At 33.9% G+C, this 20,782-nt stretch overlaps 1 pseudogene; it reads left to right on the top strand.

Moving 5' to 3' along the window:
* The first annotated feature begins 6,653 nt into the window (after positions 1-6,653).
* LOC120607543 (uncharacterized) lies at positions 6,654-6,772 on the top strand (annotated as a pseudogene).
* Positions 6,773-20,782: the final 14,010 nt, after the last annotated feature.

The raw sequence follows: 20,782 nt of genomic DNA, 5'->3' as shown, positions 1-20,782 counted from the left end.
ATAGCCATTTTATACTCATACTATCACTATATCTGCTCCACTTCCCACCCTCCCCTTCCATGGTATTTCAAAGGAGGCAGGGGAGCATTTTCTCTTGGCCATATATTGTTTGGCCATTAGTAGTTCTCCTAATCAAGGAGAGTCAATGCATAAATTATGTCCTAAGGAGTACTGCAAAGAGATGACTTGACTCAAACACATTCCTCTCTTAAAATTTTTTATCTTGGAATCTAGTTTAATTTTATACACTAAACACATATGTTTTATGCATTTTACTACCAAGCCCCCATTAAAGTGATAGTAAAGGCAGAAAAAGGTATAAACATATATTGTTAAAATCTTTGTGTATGTGTGATGTGCAATCTATTTCTGAATGACAAAATAAATTAACAGGGCTGCTGAATAATGAATTAGAGTTGAGAGGGCTGTAACCAATAGAGAACTCTGACTTGCTTTGTAGGTCAGAGATGCTCTGGATATAGAAATTGCAGGTATGATAGAGAGTAACAGATAAAAAGCAGGGCGCAACCTAATAGATCTGGGGCAACAAATTCACAACAAAATTTTTGGTCCATGCAGTGCTACAATTTTCTAATTCTCTGATCCTTTTGGAATTTAATGTAAAGAGCGAAGTGTAGATGTAACTGATTTTTCTCAAATTGCTACCCAGTTCTCCTATTATAATTATTCATGGTCCAAATCACCAGTGATTTGTAGACTCTCTTTTCTGTAGCACCGATTGCTGTATTCTTGTACCAACATAACCAATTTTATATATTTAAATATTTAAAAAAGGCTAGTTTCTCCTTATGGTTATCATTTGCAGACATTTTCTGATAATTCTTGCTTGATTATTTTTACATTTGAACTCTGTAAACTTTTGTTTAGTTACAAAGAAACAATACAAAACAAAAATTGAGCCTGTGTTTATTAGATTGTGTTAGGTTTATAAATTGTCTTAGAAGGAATTAATACCTTTATTTTGTTAAGCTTTCCTATACAAGCATATAGCTTATCTTTCCATTTGTTCAAATAAATATAGATTTATTATTGTATGATTTTGTAAAATCATAGGTTTGAGGATATACAAAAAATTTAACTTTACTTATTCTAATATTTAAGGATATGTAAGATTAGAATCCTAAGGCAACTTGCTCAGTGCAGTAGATTTTATGTCAGACCTCAGACCAAGTTTATTTCTTATTTAGCATTTATCTCCATGGGCGATTAATTTGACATAAAAGTCTAAGAAAATAAGTGTGTCAAATATTTATTCGGTTTTAAATATTTTTAATTTTGATACCAAGCCAATAGGTTATTTATAGCATTTATTTAACTCATAAACCACATACAATTCTTGAAAATTAAATATAAAGTAATTTTCCTTAGGTTTATTTTATGCTATTATACATAAACTAAATTAATATATTTTATATTATATTGTCCAGGTATATGATTTAATAGAACCCTGATCATCAATTCATATCTGCACTAGACCCCCATATTCCCCTATTTAAGGTTCTTTATAACAAAAGTTCCTGAAAGAAACAGTTGTCTACACATAGGTACTGCCTCTACTCCCTCACTTTTAATTTGCATTTAAAAATAACTTTCTAGCTTATGTTCTCTGCCACATCATTAAAATTCCTGTTCAACAAAGGTCATCACTGACACCTATGTTGTTCACTGAGATGACCCGTGGAGGCCTACAGGATCCCTGACCAGTTCTCCCAATTAACTGAATGGTTCTCTCTCTCTCACCCACTATACTAGAGCCACACTGGTCCTCTAAAAGTCCCCGGAACATACCAAGCTGTCACCTACTCCATGTTCTTCTTGTTCAGTTTTCTCTACCTAAAATACTTGTCCCTTTTCCTTTCCCCAATCTTCCAGGGCTCAGTTTAAATATGTTCTAAGAGAGTCTTCACTGATCAATCACCACATTAAAGGAGTTACTGCCTTCTCATGGCATCTTAATCATTTCACTTATAATACTTATCATCTTTACTCCCTTGTTTATTCTCTTAGTCATCATTGTATCCTCATCACCAAGTAATTATTAGCACTAATTTCTCAAGATTTTTGCGTAAATCAATAGATATACAACCGCTCAATTAAGAGCTATGTGTCTTTATCTTGTGAGAAAAAAGTGATAGTTTGAGGAAAATGGCAAAATTTAATAGATCTCACTTAAGTATATATTTCTTTACAACCTGTAGAGACCTCAACTAATTGTAAGAATGCTATGTCACTGTCTGTGGAGGTCTTTAAGCAATCTACTTTATAATCTACAGAATGGGAATTGTGATATATATTGTGTACTTGTGTTTTGCTACATAAAACACTTGCCTACTTTAGTCAGATATGAAAGACACTGTTTAAAAAGAAAAGTCTAAGACATTTTCAATGCTGTTAATTGTTATTCTTAAACTATGTAATATCATCGTCTTAGCTATTTGGCTACATTTTCCTAACTAAATATTTGACTATGTGCATATAGAAATAGTATTGATTTTAACAGTTAATATTTGACTATGCCAACCATCCAGTTAAAAAGGAGGAAAGAAAAATGAGAACTCTCTATAGTTTGTATAAAGTGTTAAAAATATAGGCTAAAAAAATCCAAAAGAATTCTGTTAAACTTTATCAGAAAAATACTGTGGTTTATTTTAAGTGAACTTCCCTTCACTTTTCCTCCCTATAGCTCTCAGTAGATACATGGCTTTTCAAAAGCTGTTTTAGTTCAGAGGTAAGATGGAGAGGCTGCACACCTGAAAAGAAGATGACCCAGGTACAAATGAAAGGTGGAGCACCACAGTATGAGAATAAGAATATGGCAGAGATCAAGGCCTCAGACATGGTAAAGAAAGCAGCAAAATTACAGAGGGCATAGAGACTAATGCCTCAAGATTTCAAAGATTTTGCTTTCATCATGGTCTGCAAGAGAGAAGGAAAAAAAACATTGAAGTTCAAAGCATCTCAAAATTTTTGTTGCTCATGCCTTCTAACCTTTTATTTGACTGTTAACAGGCAATACATTTTTAGGATCATGGAGAGTGCTTACTGTGTTTCTTAGCACTTAAAAAAATTGAAGTTTTTTTCATAGAAAACTATTGACTTCTGCATTACTTTTTACTATCTGACACTTTCCATTTGCTAAGCTTTTTCTGTAGATAAAATAAAATCCTGGGACAGGAGTGAAGGTATACATTATCAAAGAAAAAAAGATGGTGGAGTGAACAGCGAGCTACTAGGAAAGGTTCCTTAAAGGTTAAGAGTCAATAATATGTCTCAGTCTTAGAAAGTGAAAACAAGGAGAGAGATTTGCTATCTCTCTCCCAATTTCGATCATCAAAAGTATCATATTCAGCTAATATTAGTTTGGAAAGCATGAAATTAGTGCCAGTTCTGACTGCTACTATATCTCAACATAGCTAGTCCTTGCCATTTGAATTTCTTCACCTGTTCACATCCTTTCTTCTTGAAAATAGGATAAATTCTACATAAATCGAGAATAATTAAAAGGCAAAATGGTACAGTTAGGCTATTATAAGGTAAACCTCGATGCTGTCCCTTCTTCCCCACGCTTGTGAGTAGGGAAAATTGAGCATTTAGAAATAGCATTGATTTTAAATAGATCTGGTTGGGGCAGCTCTTTTTTGCCCCTTTTTGCAAGGTTCATGAGAAATGATGGGAACTGAGGCATCTTTTTCTTGGAGTGAATACCTATGAGAACCAAAGAGGAACCATGTAAAACTAATTAAAGAAAATAATTAAGAGGCTAATGAGAATACTTGGCATATCTATCTTGTGGCTCAGTTCAGCAGACAGGAGGCCAGACAGTTCTGCCCAAAATACAATGTATATGCACTTAAGTATCTTGTATTTGAGATTGCTCAGAAACTATTACCATATTGGGAAGTTGCATGAGGCGTAAGAGGTTTAGGGTTCCAATTTAAATAGGATTGATCTTCACTTCAGATCACCCCACTCATTTCATTTTGCTGTAGCATACATATTCTCATCATTGTGCTACCCCGTTTGCCTATGTGTTTTATTTCCAAATTGGGAAAGGGAGTTGGATAATTGCTTTGTTTTTGATGCATTCTACTGGTTATTGAAGTAAATGGATAGAAAACAAACCCATTTTATTAACAAGCTAGCTATATATTTATGAACTATTTATCCTTTGATACATAGGGCAAAAGCTTCCATTGTTAGGGATTTTTAGTCATAATTTAAGTCCTTATAATTTGGTTAGTGCTCTGGAGTCTATTTTGTGAACTTAATTATTACAACTTTTGTGTATGCTTAAGAGTTATATTTCTCAAAATCCCCTTTTCAGTATGGCTCTAGGTTATAGTTAACCAAGAATAAAACTTAGCATGATTTGAAAACTGAAATTGAAGTAGAGACCAGTACTCTCAAGAAGTTACAGACATCAGACATGGTGTCAGTAGGTTCCATCTTCTAACTTGTCTTCCCAACTAACAAATAGAGGTCTTGAGTTAATTACCAAGGGTTTGATAGAACTTTGTAGAGAGAAAAAGATAATGACTTATCTCCTTAGTGTTACCACTTTGACAGCCAGATATGCATTCTTTCTGCGATTTTCCTAGAAGCTCTGATCTGTCCACCCAGACTAGTGCTTCAGATGTTATGGTTAGTGATTCTCTTTGGTCCTTTGACATCTTCCTTTGACAGAACTTAACTTTTTCAGTTCCACTTATATTTGTGTACATTGTAATTCCTGTATAAAACTACCTGCTTGCACTATATTTTTCATGGCTCTGGTTTCCTGAGTGAGCCATAATTTGTAGAAATAGATTTTTGATTTTTATGTGTCCATTTCAAGCCTGTGATTCTGGAATGTTTTTTTTTTTTTAATCTAATTAGAGTTAAAGACATTAATAGCCCCTTTGCCAGTGGTAAGTAGAACATCGGAAGTCTGTGGCATTTAGTACAAAACAGTTACTAATATTATCACTTTTAATCTTTTGGAGTCAAATGCATATAGGAAGCTAAGCTTTGGATGACCACACAGCTGCTGCCATGGGAATTATAATGGGAATAAAAAGCATAAAGACTACAGGGTTGGTTTCCTATAAGTGTACGGGGAAGCTTGAAGAAATAAAAATGATAAACTCAGTGCTTTACGTTTCCAGCTAAAGACTAGAGTAAGCAACTAGCAAAATCCTGTTTCTTCTAAAAGAAACCCTTATCTCCTGTATTCACAGATTTAATATTTATGAAAACCAAACCTAAATCTGTTCTTGTGGGTGGCTAAATTACACTGTAAATTAAAATTACAGCCTTGCAGAGTCTCAAATTTAGGTTATTGATCAGGAAACAATAACATCCAGAATATGAGATTTGGGGATATAAAAGCAGATTTCAGTAAAGTTTGACACTTCAAATTCTGAAAAATCTTCTCTGCTAGTGTTTCCTTGGAAGAGAAGGGTAGCCCACTCTTGCCTAAATAACTTGTAATGACCACTTTTATGTAAATAAGTGAATTTTTGGTAGGTAGAGTAGGCTGAAAAATGTCCTCCATTGATTTCAGGTCCTAATCCTGGTTCCTGTGAATGTTACCTTATTTGAGAAAAAAGGTCTTTGCAGATGTGATTAAGTTAAAATGCTATGATGGGGACATAATCCAGGATTATATGGGTGTGCCCAAATGCTGTTATATCGCAAGTGTCCTTATAAAAGAGAGGTACAGTGATATACCATACTATATGGAAAGAGAAGAGATTGCGATGTGAAGAGAGAGGCAGAGACTGGAATGGTGCAGCCACAAGCCAAAGAATGCCAGCTTTCACCAGAAGCTGGAAGCAAGGAATGAATTTTCTTTGAGAATCTCCAGAAGAAGCAGGACATGTTGATTTTGGCCATGACCTGATTTTGTAGTTTTGGCCTCCAGAACTGTGAGAAATAGATTTCTGTTGCTTTAATTCACCAAGATTATAGTAAATTTTTTCTACAGCAGCTTTAGGAAACTAATAGAATAGGAAATGCTTCACTTCCACAAGACCTACTTTCAGTACCCCTGTGGCTTCCAGACCTTTGAGCAAACTAAAATTCTGCTAGGCTTCAGGAGATTGAGTATACAATGTCATAAGTAAGAGTTATCTTATGTATGAAAATAATTGTAAGACTTTTATAGTTGAAATGGAATATTTATGAGAACGTATCTTAAAAATGTTGGATTGGGTAGCAGGCTATAATGTTGGAGTGGACTCAATTTATTTATATGAGGATACTTAAGCACAAATTCTGGATTGAGTTAATTAACTTGAGAAATTTGTAGTGGATTTGATAGTTTCCTGGATTGGTCCAATTTCTGAGAAATTGGACACGAAGGTGAACTATGTTAAATTAAGTTGAGGTGTCAGGATTTTCTTGATGTATGGTAGAGAAAAACATACTAAAGTTTAGAGAAACTGAATGCTAGGATGTATTTATTATATACGACCTGCTCTGCTCTTCAATTCTTTTGCATGCCCTCCAGGAAGGCACAGAGGCTTTGAGTAATGCATTAGTAAGAGGAGCACAAGCATCCTTGAAGAACTCTGTGGTGACTCTTACCTGTAGGTCAGCAATGACAGTGGAAAAAATTGCCCCTAAAGTGGGCACTCTAAATTCAGTGAGGGGTCTATGGCCATGCCACCCTGAACAAGCCCAATCTCGTCTGATCTTGGAAGCTAAGCAGAGTGAGGCCTGGTTAGTACTTGGATGGGAGACCACCTAGGAAGAACAGATTCTGTAGGCATTAAACAGGTGCTGTAGGAGTATAAAATTAAAAAAATAAATATGGGATTGTAAGCTGACAAGTTCCTTGCAAACTGTGAAGTCAACCAAGGGTTGCCTTGCCTAAAAACAAACAAACAAACAAATATATAAAAAATAAATAAATTCAGTGAGGGTAATGAGATCCCCGAGTGGTAGAAACCAAGTGGTAACAGTTGGCCTACAGTTAAACAATAGGCGTGGTTACTGCATCCCCAGCAGGGCCAATAAAGATAATCAGAATGGTTTAATCTTCAGGAATCTTTGGCTTTGACTAATTGATTCTGGTGTCTCTACTACTGAAATACATGGGCAGCCTACCTTAGCCTTTTATTTGATTTGTTTTAGTAGGAGAATACTAACTCTGATAGAAAGGAAGGAAGGAAAGGAGGGAAAGAGGAAGGTAGGGAAGGAGGGAGGAAGAAAGGAAGAAAAAAAGGAAGAAAGGAAGGAAAAACATAAAATAGAGTTAAGACCCTTAACCAGTACCCAGACTTGAACTTGTAGAGATTCAGCACTACTTGAAATCTTTTTTTCTTTCCTTGCATCATCTTCTCATATAATAAAATATTAGTTGTAATGGTTAACTCTAAATTCCAATGTGTAAGTATAGGTTACCAAAGCGGGAGGAGTATGAGCCCACTTAGTGAACTAAAACTTCTTATCTATTGCATGGGAAAAATACATGCAAGGATAATATTGAATGTCAACTGAAATTGAAAAAAATTATGAGCTCTACTTGGATAGGAACTAACACTAAAGATGGATAAAAAGACACAAGATTTCTTTTTTAAGAAGATGGTTACTATATTTTTGGTTTTATGAGGTATAATTGCACTATTTTAGTGGAGCCATGATTTGCTATTGTTTTTACCTAGAGTTAAGTTGATTAAACATTTTTTATATAAATATCAAATTGATAAGTCATTACTGCTCCTGTCTAAGGACAGAAAGTTATTTTCTGTAATTCCATTTCCTTATTGGTTTCAGGTTAGAGTTGACCAAGAGAGGAATTTGTATGATATTGGAAAATGGAAATATAGTAGAAGCCGTTGCTCTCATAAGTTTCTAGCTTTCAGAAAAATATACAGATGCCTAGCATTCTCTAACTTCCAAATCAACTTCCTCAGTACCAATCTAGTCAAACAACAGTGGCCTCAAGCCCTAGAGTACATTTCCTATAGACACAACAAATTTCAAAATGGGTCTGTTTCAGCAGCCGGTAAAAAATGGTTGCAGACATTTTCCTGCAAGCTTCCAGTTGCCCAATCAAGTCAATGTGTAGACTGTGATGGAGAGTGACTTTCTTTGTTTCTCAAATTCCTATCTCCGAGACCATTAGTCTCCAGTGGTAATCTCCCCTTTCCCCATAATAATTTTAACTCTCTTTTCTTGACTGAATATTGACTGTATAATTAGTGTTTTAATAATATTTAATGATATTAGATTTATTATTTATTCTGTTTTGCTATGAAGTAGTTTCCATATGAACCATCATTATCATGTACTCATGTAATCCAATGGATAATAAAGCTGTGCCCTAAAAGAGGTCACCAACCAAAAAGGTGCTTGTCAGCAAGTAGAAAAATGTATTGTTAACATAAATTATATCTATATTTTTATAGATTATGATTTTCTTAGTGACATTCTGAAAATATCAGCTACATTATTAGCAATTGATTGATATTTGGAAATTCACTAGTAAGCCTTTTACTACCTTTACAAATGCTATAATTTCAGATACTTTTTCTAGTCATGTGAAAGGTATATTAGTTTGAAGGTAAAATTTCTACTTCTAAGGTTGTGAATTATGATCAAATTCAATAGTAGATTTTATTTACTCATAAGTTCTATTTCTAATTCTTTTGAATGTTTGAAAATAACCATCTGAATATTCAATAGAAGTCACTAAAAAAATAAATAACTGTGTCTGCAGTAAACAAACAAGTAAATCAATACAATTTGTAAATATATTAAAAATTGCCATACAGTAGTCTTTTCTAAATGACCTAAAGTTATTGTTTTGCTTTCCTTTTAGAAAGCAGGGTATCTTAGTTCCCTTGATCTTAGATAAGAAAACTCTATCTTTGATATTTTTATAATACTGGCCATATTGTGTTTAATGTTGTGCTTTTCTAAAACTAGCTTGAAGAGTAATATCTACTGCAAAGGTCATGACTTTAGAAGATGCATAAAGTAAAGTGATAGGCACAAAACAGTAGGTAATAAAGTGTCATACAAGTCAATGAACAACAAGGTCAATTGCTTCATATCTACTATGGTTCAACACAGCTGGAGTGAAAAAAATCATAATGCTTGACTGGCATTGTGCGGCAGTGTATTGTGGAATAACAAGAGAGCTGAAATCATCAGTTTACACAAACTGTTAATCTGACTAGGAAAACAGGAAGAAAAGGCAAGTTGTCAAAGGAAAGATCAGGAAAAATCTACTTGAGGAATACAAAAGTATGTACCCCACACTCTTTTAAACCAGCGATCCCCAAACTTTTTGAACCAGTAACCGGTGCTCCAATGAGAATCTAATGCCTGATGATCTGAGGTGGAACTGAGGCGGTGATGCTAGTGCTGGGGAGCAGCTGCAAATACAGATGAAGCTTTGCTCACTCACCTACTGCCGTGCGGCCTGGTTCCTAACAGGCCATGGACCAGTACCACGACCCAGGGGGTTGGGAACCCCTGCTTTAAACAACAGACTCGAAATATTAAAGTTGCCGTTAAGTTCTAATTTAAACTGATATTGAACTTTCTTTGAAGTCATCAGTTTTTACTTTCTGCCGTTGTCAATCCTGTGAGCAATAATAGAACTTTTATATATTGATAATCTGAACACAAATTTTATTTGAGAAATGGGCATAAAAACTTTAACTAGTAAATGCTATGATTATACCAGTATTTCTTACAGTTTATATCTCAGGACAAACCTCAAATAGCAAGAGTTTTTAATGTGCTGTATTTTTTCTTTTCACTGTAAAACAGGTTGCACCAACACATGCAATTATAAATACATAAATTAAGGTAAACTTTAGGAAAAAGAATTTGTGAGATATGGAGATTGTTATGTGGTATTGTAAAAAATAGCTTCAACATTGAGGAAGAGATTAAGCTGTTAATTAAGATGTTGCCCTTCCCTTTCCTAAAGTTTCCAAAGCATTTAAGGGTACTATAAACTTTGGCTTTTAACCATGAGTTTAGACCTGTTGGCGGGAGAAGCAAAGTGCCCATTGACATCAGAGAGAGGTTTACTTGCACTGACAGCTGAAATGAAGTGCCCTGAGAATGCTTTTTTCTAAACAAAAATACTCATAAGGTGCATGTATTTTTCAAGTAGTCAAAGCTACTCTGTACTCACAAGCAGTGCTCTTTGTACATGTCTGGGGCTGCAAAATCAATTATAGGAACATTAAAATGGAGTGGCACTCAGCTAATGATGCATAATGTCGGAGGTGTAGCTCTTTGCTTTTGTCTTCTTTGCACATTTGATTTTTGAAGTGAAAAATCAATTAAGGTGACTAGCAAAACACATCATGGACATTCTGAAGAAATCTTTTTTCTTCTCTCTAATGTGTTTTAGAGAGCTTCCCAATCATTACTTAAGTCATATTCAGTAAGCCTCTCATATTAATTGTCTCCTTTTCACCTTTATGGATGAGGTGATTGACTTTCATTTAGTAAAATCCATTTGTTGGTTTCAGAGACATCCAGAGCATACCGTGTGGGTGAGCATCTGTTTAGGATCTCCTCTGAAAAGTGATGCTCGAATATTCAATAAAACAGAGGAGTTGTCAAAACACATTTCTAAAGTTTATACCCATAGGTTGGGACTGGATTTTTCATCCATCTTTGAAGGAATTAGAAACATTAGATTATGTTTTCCTATTTTAAGTATTATGTGGAAAGAAAAAACAAAACACCGATCCTAGTAGAGTTGGCAAATAACCATTCCCCACTCTCCCCCCACAAAAAAATAATTATGGTAACCATTTATTTAGGAGAAGGTAGGGTGACAATCAGGCAGAAAATAAATGAAATGGTAACTACAGACAGTCTCTAACTAACAATGGTTAGATATGATTTTTCTACTTTACCATGGTGTGAAAAGATGTGAATTCAATAGAAACAGTGTTTGGAATTTTTTGAATTTTCATCTTTTTCCAAGCTAGCAATAGCAATTTCGTCTTTTTCTTGTGTTGCTAGGTGGCAGCTCCCAGTCAACCATGTGATCCTGAAGGTCAACAACAGAGACTCTTAAAGTCTACTGTGTTGCCAGCGTTTTTTGGATACTGTGGTTTTTGTAGCTTATGTGTACAAAATACATAAGTTTTCAACTTATGATAGTTTCAACTTGCAGTGGGAAATAACCCTACTGTAAGTTGAGGAATTCTGTATTTCTATTTATTTTCATGGAAAAGTTTTAGCAATTATATCTTAAATCTTGTTTTAATACTTATCAAGTTAGTGTTCAGTAACAAAAGTAAGGGAATAAAATCAGTTATGGATAGAATAAATGAAAAGTCTTTAATCAGCTCTTTACATTCTGACCAATGTATTAGCTATAGTGCATCTCCTAGTAGTATGCATAAATAATAAAACATAATCAAATATCAAGCTCATTTTCCATTTATATTCATCATTCCTACTTTTATTGTTTCTTCTGAGCCAAACATAATTAGGTTCCAGTCCTGCAGTTTTAGTCTAATTTTCATGACTTATATAAATAGTGGCAATTTGTAGGATATGAGTTGTGTTTTAATTTCAACTGGATCACTCCAAATATAGGTAGTTTTCAGTCTCTCTTCCCCTTCTTATTTATCACCATTATGTAAATGACTGATTTTACTACAAGATAATGCTTACAGTGGTTTTCTAGCAAATAAGATGTTTCAACTTTTACCTATAAATGATTCTTTCTCTTTGTCCTACAATTGATTTTGTTTGCCATGAAAGTATTTACGGTATCAGGGCTGTGGAGAGAGTAGAGGGAGGAAATAGGAAAATGATTTATAAAACTTCATAGTTTAGATTTCTGTCAGAGACATGCTGCATGAAAGAAAGTTGCCAAAGCTAGGGGTGGTCTAGTTTACTTAGTAGGGCAGAACTGAAACCAATAAAAAATTTTCTTTAAAAACTGATTTATTTTTTCTTTTTGGTGTTATAATAATCTACTGTGCATGGTCTCTAGAAAGCATTTTAGATGCAGTAAGTTAGAAAAGGTTTTGTGTCCCCTGGGAAATAACTACCTCAATAGAAAACAGTTACATCTTCTTTTCACTGCTGGAATGGAGAGTATCAGACAAACTTTGTTGTTCTCATTCTGTCTTGCAACACAGGCTAGATTTCCGAAAAGCTGTCAGGCTGCCCAAAGGTTTCTATACCTTTCTTGCCTGTAGGCGATGCTTGCCCCAGTGTGATTTGGAATGAGAAATATATCTAAAAACAGGATAGAGAGAATCAGGGAATGAGATAATTAAGGTTTTTCTGATCATCTAATCCTTGCTGAGGGAAGAGATCAGCTATTTATCAGGACTCGTTTGAAATGCATTGCAATGTGAATCATAACATGTGAAAAGGAAGGTTCTTATCTGGTTGTGCTATTTGTAAATTTGGTCCCTGAAATTTTGGAAAAGACGCATAAAAGGTGCTGCTAAATGATTTGGTGAAATACAACCTTCAAGATTTTTTTTTTAAGAATAATACATCTCTGAATAATTTTGATCTATGGAACAAATTTTTGATGTTTTGTATTTTGTAGCTTTTTTTTGTCCTTTCTATAAAAATAACCTAAGAAAACTGAATATTTTTTAACTTTCTAAAGTTTAAACTTCCTTTAGTAGGTAAATGTTTCTTTTTATCCACTTCTTTAAAGGTTTTTGTTACCATAACTATGACTTGACCTTAACTGGAAAAAGAATATGTATATAATAAACGTGTAGATATTCTGTAGTGATCACTACTGTAAAGGATGAATATCTGAGCAGAGAGGGAAAAATGTTATATCATATGCTGTTGAGAAATGGCATTTGGGGTATTTCAGGACTGATTTAGGTGAGGGTTTTGAGGCACCTCAATAAACCATGTGTACTTCGAAGGGCTTCAAAGTGAAAAGCGTGGAGTAGTACTTTGTGGGTCTCTGAAACTGATCTCACTCTAGCCTTATCTTTTTGTGAGGCCTGCAGTCTCCAGTTAAGCTACAAACAGAAGTGTCCCGTTTCTTGTTTTTAAAGACTCAAACAATAGCTTCAGAAGTAATTAAAAAAAAAAATAAGTGTTCTCTTTAACTCGTTGAGTCAGTAAAAAGCCTAAACATTCTCTTTTTTAAGTCCTAGAGTTGTGATCTTTATTTACTTTATTCACTGTACAGTTTTGGGTTGTATTATCTACTGTGTGAGGAAGGCTGAATGTTTGATACCAGTTTCTCACCTGCTGCAGCTCATTCATTCCTGTTCTTACTTTAGGAACTTTGCACTTGTGATTGACTGTTCCTCAGAAATTTTTTTTTTTTTGGTAGATAGGCACATGCATGAGCATAGGTTTTCAAATACTAAATTTAAGTCTTGTTCTTTTAGAGGCATATTAAGTAGACTAAAACTGAAAATGTAAGTCGTGTACTCTACTAATTTGTGTATTTTATGAAAATGTTATCTTGACATGTACATTTGTGTACTTTAACAAAAGAGCACTTTTTTTTAGGTGGCAGCACTATAAAGGCTGAAACACTGTTTTCCACATATTCATTATCATTCATTGTTCTTATAGACAAACTTATCAAATGTCCTCATCCCTCATTTCATTTTGGCTTGGCAAACTTGTCTTATGGTCTCTCTTGCAAGGAGAATCACTTTGAACCTGACATATTTGGAGAAACTTGTCACTTAAGGAAGGTCCCACGATTTAAGACTCAAGATAAACATAAGTGCTGTTGCTCACATTTCCAGAGGCTTTTTACTTTTCATTGTGGTTTTCACAAACATGATTTTCTAATAGTAGGCCATGTAGATACTTGAGGGAATCTGCCTAAGGATTAATTGTTATGTTAAGTTGAAGTTAACATAGAAATTAAAAAAAAAACACATGAACGTTTCAATGTTTTAGTGTCTTTTAAGGACCAAAGCCTTTATCTGTACCTAATTGGAAAATAAAATGAGTACAAATGTTTGTATTTGTTCCACATTGGAATTAAAAAGCCTCTCCAAAACATAAAGAGCCAAAGAGTTAATGCAAATAAAAATTGTCTTAAATATACATCCTTCTCAAGTCCACATGGAACATTTTCCAGGATAGACCACATATTAGGACACAAAACAAATATCAATAAATTTAAGAAATTGAAATCATATCAACCGTCTTCTCTGGTCGCAGTGGTATGAAACTAGAAATCAACTACAAGAAAAAAAAACAGAAAATACACAAACACATCGGGGCTAAATAACATGCTACTAAACAATGAATGGGTTAACAATTAGATCAAGGAAGAAATCAAAAGATATCTAGAGACAAATGATTATATTCCGTGATGAAGCTGAATTTATTCCTTTATACTAGGTTGGTACAATATCCACAAATCAATTAATGTGATACACCACATTAACAAATCAAAAAATAAAAACCAAATGATCATACTAATAAATGCAGGAAAGGCGTTTGACAAAATCCAGCATCCATGATAAAGACTCTCAGCAAAGTGGGGATAGAGGGAACATATAGCTCAACATAATAAAGGCCATATATGACAGACCTACAGCTAACATCATACTCAATGGGGAAAGGCTAAAAGCATTTTCCTTAAGATCAGGAACAAGACAAGGATGCCCACATTCACCACTCCTCTTCAACATTGTATTGGAAGTCTTAGCCACAGCAATCAGACAAAGAGAAATAAAAGGTATTAAATGGGAAAGGAAGAAGTAAAACTGTCATTATTTGCAGATGACATAATACTATATATAGAGAATCCTAAAGATTCTACCAAAAAACGGTTAGAACTGATCAATGAATTCAGTAAAGTAGCAGGATACAATATTCAGAAGTCAGTGGCATTTTTACACACCAATGTTGAACTTTCGGAAAGAGAAATTAAGAAAACAATCCCATTGACAACTGCATCAAAAACAATAAAATACCTGGGAATCTAATTCACCAAGAAAGTAAAAGATCTTTTTTTCAGAAAATTATAAGTCGTTGAAAAAAGAAATTGAAGAAGATACAAATAAATGGAAGCGTATACCATGACCATGGGTCGGAAGAATCAATATTGTTAAAATGGCCGTACTACCCAAAGCAATCTATAGATTCAGTGCAATTCCTATCAAAATGCCAATGGCATTATTCAGAGAGCTAGAACAAATAATCCTAAAATTTATATGGAACTATAAAATACCCCGAACAGCCATGGCAATCTTGAGAAAGAAGAACAAAGTTAGAGGTATCACACTGCCTGATATCAAGCTATCCTATAAGGCTATAGTAATCAAAAAAGCATAATACCGGCATAAAAACAGATACATCGATCAATGGAACAGAATAGAGAGCCCAGAAATTAATCCACATTTATACACTCACTTAATATATGACAAAAGAGGCAAAAATATACAATGGGGGTAAAGATGGTCTCTTTCATAAATGGTATTGTGAAAACTGGACAGATGCATGTGAAGAAAAAAAAAAAACTGGACAACCTTCTTACATCATGTACAAGAATAGACTCAAAATAAATTAAATGCTTAAATGTACGACCTGAAACCATAAAACTAGAAGAAAACATAAGCAGTAATCTCTTGGATATTGCTGCTATTAATTTCTTTTTCAGACATATCTCCTTGGGCAAGGGAAACTAAAGAAAAAATAAACAAATGAGACTACCTTAAACTAAAAAGTTTTTGCACAGCACAGGAAATCATAAACAAAATGAAAAGACAATCGACTGAATGGGAGAAGATATTTGCTTATGATACATCTGATAAGGGGTTAATCTCCAAAATATATAAAGAACTCATACAACTCAACAACAACAAAAAACAATCCAATTGAAAAATGGGCGGAAGACCTGAATAGATGTTTCTTCAAAGAGGAAATACAGATGGCCAATAGACATGTGAAAAGATACTCAAGGTCACCAATCTTCAGAGAAATGCAAATTAAAACTACAATGAGATATCACCCTCACGCCTGTCAGAATGGCTATTATCAATAAATCAAAGAAAAACAAGTGTTGGAGAGGATGTGGAGAAAAGAGAACTGCCATACATTGTTGGTGGGATTGCAAATTGGTACAGCCACTATGGAAAACAGTATGGTGGTTTCTCAAAAAATGAAAAATGGGTATATGTTTTCACCCAGCAATTGCACTTGGTATTTATCTGGAAAAAAAAAACAACCTAAAACAATAATTTGTAAAGATCTATGCACCCATATGTCCATGGCACCACAATTTACAATAGCCAAAATATGGAAGCAACCTAAATGCCCATCAATAGACGATTGGATAAAATTTATCATTCATATATACAATGGAATATTACTTAGGCATTAAAAAAAATGAAGTCTACCGTTTGCAATGACATGGATGAACCTAGAGATTATTATGCTGAGTGAAATAAGTCAGACAGAGAAAGATAAATACCATACGATTTTACTTACATGAAGAATCTAAGGTTCAAAAAGAACAAACTAATCAAAAACAGACTCACAAATATAGAGGACAATCTGGCGATGGCCAGAGGGCAGGAGGTTTGAGGGTTGGAAAAAAGGGGTGAAAGGTTAAAGAAGTACAAATTAGAAGTTGATAGATGGTCATGGGGATGGGGAGCACAGCATAGGGAATGCAGTCAGCAGTAATGTAATGCCTAGGAGAGAAAGGGCAATCAGTGGGATCATTTTATAAACTATATAAATGTCTAACCAATGTACTGTATACTTGAAACTAATAATAAAACATTTTTTAAAAAAATTTTCTTTAAGCTTTGCTGAATATGTAAACCATTTTTGATGAGGAATATTGGATATAAATATAATAAAGTTTGCAACATAAACTAAACTACAATAAGAGGTCTTTCGTCTATAATGATAGGTAGAACTATATACTTTTTAATTTGCAATGACAAATTAAGATATAGCAGCAATACCAATATTTAAACATCTTTTCCTTGTAATAAAAAAGACAGCAAATTATTTTTTGAATATAAAAAAACTGAAGCTTTTACTCACAAATATACGTGACTCCAGATATTACGTACATGTTTAAAAAACAAAACAAAACAACAAAAGTCATTATAGTCAATGCCAAAAATAAATGACGACTTAGTGCCGATGAATAAAACAACCTAAATACTATCTGTACTTTTAAAGAACCTCAAAATCTTATAACTTATTAAATTTTTCTATAGTCGAAAACAACCTTTATAAAACTCCTAAAGCTAAATCCAGTGATGTCAGATTCCTGGTAAGAATTTCCTGAGTTGACAACCAATTATTCTGCTCTTTTGATTCCATTATTTGAATAATTTTTAAATAACCAAATTATAAAGTATTTAAATGTTTTATTTTCTTTTGAAAAAATTCAGTTTAGTGCATAAGAACCAATTTTTTTTTTTTTAAATTCCTGTTCTCATAGATGATAACTAGGAGTCATGATGATGGACATGACCATTGGCAGATTCCTAATTTTGTTAATGAAGATGCCTGATTTGTTTCTTCATAATTGAATGTTGATAACTTTCAGCTTATTTCTAAATAAGATTTTAGTTAGTGGCTTGTGATTAGATTTGAATCTTCGTTTGACCTCTTATATGAGAGATTAGAATAAGTCTGATAACTTCTCTTAATCCTCATTTGCCTCATCTATTGTGTAGAAGAAAAAATAGCACTAATCTTATGGGTTTGTTGTGAGAATTAACTGTTAAATATCCATTAAATTATTTCATTTCTTCATTCATATTTTTTATTAAATTATTGAAGTGACATTGGTTAATAAAATCAAATATGTTTCAACTATACAATTCAACCTGTCTGCGTGTGTGTGTGTGTGTGTGTGTGTGTGTGTGTGTGTGTGTATTGCATCGTGTGTTCACCCAAGGTTATTTCTTTTGGTCACCAAATATTGGACCTTTTTACCTCTATCCACCTCCTCTCTCTCACTTCCCTCTGGTAACCATATTTTTAATTGCTTTCAAAATTCTCTTTTCTGTGCTGTCTCTCTTACACCTAAAGCTACCATTTTATTTCCCTTAATTTTTCAGTGCATAACATCTTGAAAGAGTTTCTATATTTTTAATGAAATAATTTGCTGAGGTGACATTGGTTAATAAAATTACATAGGTTTCAACTGTATGATTCAATAATACTTCATCTGTATGTTGAATTGTGTGTTTACCACTCAACGTCAAATTTTCTTCTCTCACCATATATTTGACGCCTTTTATCCTTATCTGTCTTCCTCCCTCCTTTCCTCTGGTAACCACTAATCTGTTGTCCATGCTCATGAGTCTGTTTGTCTTCTTCTTTTGTTGCTTTTAGTTTTATATCCCACACATGAGTGAAATCATATGGTTCTCAATTTTTTCTGTCTGATTTATTTAGCTTAGCATGATAATGTCAAGATCCATCCATGTTGTCACAAATGGCAGTATTCCATCTTTCTTATGGCTGAGTAATATTCCGTTTTATGTAGGTACCACATCTTCCTTATTCAGTCATCTATTGAAGGGCACTTTGGTTTTTTCCATGTCTTGGTCACAGTAAATCATGCTTCTGTGAACTTTGGGGTGTATATATCTTTGCAGATAAATGTTTTCCAATTTTGGGGGTAGATACTCAGAAGGATTGCTGGGTCATATGGTAATTCTATTCTTAATTTTTTTGAGGAAGCTCCATATTTTCCAATCTACTGATTTACATCTCCACCAGCAGTGTATGAGGGTTTCCTTTTCTTCACAACTTTCCAACACTTGTTACTGCTTGTCCTGTTGATAATAACCATTCTAACAGGTGTCATGTGGTATATCATTGTGGTTTTGATTTGCATTTCCCTAATAGCTAGTGAAGTGATGCACCACATAAACAAAATAAGGAGTAAAAATCACATGATCACATAAATAAATACAGAAAAAGCCTTTGACAAGATGCAGCATCCATTTATGATTAAAACAATAAAATGGGTATAGAAGGAAAGTACTTCAATATAATAAAGGCCATATATGATGAACCCTCAGCTAATATCATAATTAATGCCAGAAAACTAAAAACCTTCCCTTTAAGATCAGGAACAAGGCAAGGCTGTCCGCTACCCCTATCCCACTCTTACCCAATATAGTGTTGGAAGTCTGAGCTTGAGCAATCAGGCAAGAGAAAGAAATAAAAGACATCCACATTGGAAATCAAGTCAAATTGTGACTTTTTCTTTGTAGTTGACATAATTATCTATTTAGAAAGCCCTAAAGGCTCCACTAAAAATCTATTAGAAACAATAAATATGTACAGTAAAGTTTCAGGATACAAAATCAATGTACAAAATTCCATAGTGTTCCTATACACTAACAATGAATTATCATAAAAAAATGAAAAAAAAATCCTTTTGCGATTGCAAGAAAAAGAACAAAATACCTAGGAATAAACTTAACGAGGCATGGGAAGGACCTACATGCTGCAAACTTTAGGACATTATGAAAAGAAATTGAAGAAGACACAAAGAAATGGAAAGATATTTTGTGTTCATGAATTGGAAGAATCGACATAGTTAAAATGACCTTTTTACATAAAACGTATACAGATTTATTGCAATCCGCATCAAAATCCCAATGGCATTTTTTAAAGAAATGGAACAAAAATTATCATATTCTTATGGGATCACAAAAGGCCCCCAAGAGCCAAAGCAATCTTGAGAAAAAAAGAACAAGGCTGGAAGGAGCACTCTGCCTGACTTCGAATTATACTACAAAGCGACAATAATCAAAACAGCATGTTATTGTGAAAAAACCAGACACACGGACTGATGGAACAGAATTCAGAGCTCAGAAATAACCCCCGTATATATGAGGAAATAATTTTTGACAAAGGAGCTAAAAGCTATACAATGGAGAAAAGAAATCCTCTTCAATAAATGATGCTAAGAAAATTAGAAAGCCACATGCAAAAGAATGAAACTAGACTGCTATCTGTAACCATACACCAAAATTAACTCAAAATGGATCAGAAATGTAAACATAAGACCTGAAACACTAAATTATATAGAAAAAAACATAGCTAATAAACTCATGGACCATTTACTTAGAGAGGATTTTATGAATTTGACCTCAAAGGCAGGGGAAGTAAAAGCAACAATAAATGAATGATGCTATATCAAACTAAAAAGCTTCTGCATGGCATAAGAAATTATCAACAAGACAAAGAGGCAACCAACTGAATGAGAGAAGACATTTGCAAACAACTGTGATAAGGGGCTAATATCCAAAATATACAAAGAACTCATACAACTCAACAACAAAAAACAATCCAATTAAAAATTGGGCAGAGGACCTGAACAGACACTTCTCCCAAGAAAACATACAAATGACCAATAGACATGACAAGGTGCTCAACTTCATTAGCTATTGGGGAAAGAGATTCTACATTTAAAGCCCTTTTCATATAGTGTTTATTCACAAACTCTCACTTTTCATCTCTTCTTCAGCCTAGTGTCTGACTCCATCACTGCAATCAAGTTTTCTCATAGATCCCCAACCTTGTAAGGTGTTATTTTAATCTTCATGCCTCTTGACTTGTCTGCCCTGTAGGTAATTTTACCATCCACAACTTTTTCAAAGGCCTGTTGTGATTTCTATGGCATTGTACTCTCTTCTACCTTCCCCTACTTTAAAAAGCAGCATGACTCAGTGATTTAAGAGAACAGATCCTAGAACTGTCTTGAAATCTTAGTTCCAGTACTTATTAACTATATGATTCTAAGGAAGTTGCTTAGAGTCTCTCTGCTTTTTATTCTGTG

This window comes from Pteropus medius, unplaced genomic scaffold (genome assembly GCF_902729225.1).
Source record: "Pteropus medius unplaced genomic scaffold, Ma_sr-lr_union100, whole genome shotgun sequence".
Taxonomy (NCBI): Eukaryota; Metazoa; Chordata; class Mammalia; order Chiroptera; family Pteropodidae; genus Pteropus; species Pteropus medius.
This window is presented reverse-complemented; position numbering and strand designations above follow the sequence as displayed.